Source organism: Schistocerca americana, chromosome X, assembly GCF_021461395.2.
Source record: "Schistocerca americana isolate TAMUIC-IGC-003095 chromosome X, iqSchAmer2.1, whole genome shotgun sequence".
Lineage (NCBI taxonomy): Eukaryota > Metazoa > Arthropoda > Insecta > Orthoptera > Acrididae > Schistocerca > Schistocerca americana.
Window position 1 is genome coordinate 447,110,904 of NC_060130.1, and position 2,606 is coordinate 447,113,509.

The following is a 2,606-nucleotide window of genomic DNA, read 5'->3' on the forward strand; positions in this document are numbered from 1 at the left end:
AGCAGTGGACCTAGGGACGTTTAGGAGTGTGAAAATCTTGCGTACAGACGTATGACACAAGTGACTTACAATCACCTGACAATGTTCGAAGTCCGTGAGTTCCGCGGAGCGCCCCATTCTGCTCTCTCACGATGTCTAATGACTACTGAGGTCGCTGGTATGGAGTACCTGGCAGTTGGTGACAGCACAATGCAACTAATATGAAAAACGTAAGTTTTTGGGGGTGTCCGGCTACTTTTGATCACATAGTGTATCTGTTCTAATACCAAATGTTGTTAGCGTTGGTTTAACAAACTCGTGTCAATTGTATAATTCGTGAGTGCAGGTGATTAATTGACTATTATGGTTTGAGCAAAGGGACCACTTGTGTCTTTATTTCGCGAATTAGACGAAAAACAGTTATCAAGCAGGACTTACGAAACAATGTGAGCCTATGAAGATAAACGATTCACACCACACTCAGACGTTATAATAGTTTGATGGGCAACAAAACAGGAAATTTCTTGGGCCACAGCATGCTCTCTAACAGATAATTCTTATTCTTACACATGTATTTTGTTTGATGGCTCTGGGATTGAAAATGCATGGATGTCAGCATCTTTCGGAGTATTTGTGACAAAAAATACTAACGGAAGAGCCGAGAAACGTTAGAGTTCATGTAAGCGCCCTCTGTATCAAGAGAGTGTTCAGTTGCTAGGACATGGACGAACTGAACGTTTAATTGATGAGGGAGTCCAACTTCTAGGTATAAAACATATTCTTAATGCGATTATGACACAAAATAGATTCGCAAACGAAAGGCTTATTAATACTGTCTGTTTCTTGGGGAAGCAAGAGCTTGCGTACAGAGAACACTCTGAAGATGAAAGTTCCGACAACAAGGGGAATTACCTTGAATTATTGGAACTTTTGTGTAGACAAGAGCAGATTATTCGTGATGACTTGTAGGGGCCTTCTGGGATCAAAGGAAGATCAGCTACAGCTGAAAACTAATCAATTGAATATGTTACAGTGGTCATTTGAAGATTTTTTGTTTTCAATGTTTCTAGTGAGAAAACTACTCACGATTTATCAGAAATTGTACTCAATGCGCTTTATCTTTTTTTGAAGATTTACTAATAAAATAGTGAGCTAAACGTGGCTAAACATGGCAAGTGGCAAGAAATATCAAAAGCAATTAATAATGCAGCACACAAAACATTTGGGTCAATAAAAAATAAAAGGAAAATATAGTGGAATGAAGTATACGAAGAAGCCATAGCATAGAGGGATAAACAATGAGAAAAACTGTATGTCAAAGAAAATTGAAGATTATGTTCAATTTAAACAACAATGAAAGGAAACAGCGAGGTTAAACAAAAATATCAAACATGCCTTTGAAATGGAAAAACTTTCGGAAATAGACCAAGCCTTTGTGAAAAATAATACCCGTGATTTTATCAAACTTTTAAGAACGAAGTAAAGCCAACGGCCTTGTCGCAGTGGTAACACCGGTTCCCGTCAGATCACCGAAGTTAAGCGCTGTCGGGCTGAGCTAGCACTTGGAGGGGTGACCATACGGTGTGCCGAGCGCTGTTGGCAAGCGAGGTGCACTCGTCCCTTGTGAGGCAAACTGAGGAGCTACTTGATTGAGAAGTAGCGGCTCCGGTCCCGGAAACTGACATACCGCTGGGAGAGCTGTGTGCTGACCACATCCCCTCCATATCCGCATCAGGTGACGCCTGTGGGCTGACGATGACACGGCGACGGGTCACTCCGTTGGGCCTTCGTTTAAGAACGAATTAAAGGGGTACCAAACTCCAAATGTCTGTTTCAAAAATGAAAACGGTGGAACTGGTTTAAGCAATACTCAGAATATTGAAATAGAAGTAAGGTATTTTCATCAGCTTCTAAACTGTGCTGAACCAAGTCATAGATTGGAATTTTCAAATGCTAATGAAAATTGGGAGGAAGATTTACCAACAACTATAGAAGAAATAGAAGAAGTAATTAAAACCCTCAAAAAGAGCAAAGCTAGTTAAGAAAATACAATTACGGCTGAACTTCTTACGTGGTCCTTGCCAAATATTGCAAATGAACTAAATTCAGTATTTGAAGAAAACTGGAAAACAGAAAAAATTCGGAAGCAATGGAAAGTTGCCTTGATACATCCACTCCACAAAAAAGGTAATAAACAGCATGTAAAGAATGAAAGAGGAATCTCTTTACTGCCAGTAGCGTGTAAAGTATTTTCCAAGATTTTATTAAGCAAAATAACAACAACAAGAGACAGTCATTTAGGTGAATATCAAGGTGGTTATAGGAATGAAGGTCATGCAGAGAACAAATATTTAATTTCGAGTCAGTAAATCGCCAAAGATTAATTAATTTAAAGGACATTGTAGTTAGGCTTGTTAATTTCAAATAGGTCTTTCATTCTGTTGATAGGGAAACCGAAGATAAAAAAATTCGAGAATTTGGCATAAGGTCTAAACTGTTAAAGCTAATCAGCAGACACAGGTACTGTCTGTAAATTAAATTTATGGGACAAATTTCACAATCTTTCAAAACAAAAACAGGTGTTCGACATGGTGATGGCCCATCCAAATTCTTTTCAATAGTGTGTT

At 38.8% G+C, this 2,606-nt stretch overlaps 1 pseudogene; it reads left to right on the top strand.

Annotated features, from left to right (window-relative positions):
• The first annotated feature begins 1,463 nt into the window (after nucleotides 1-1,463).
• Nucleotides 1,464-1,581, top strand: LOC124557192 (annotated as a pseudogene).
• The last annotated feature ends 1,025 nt before the right edge of the window (nucleotides 1,582-2,606 follow it).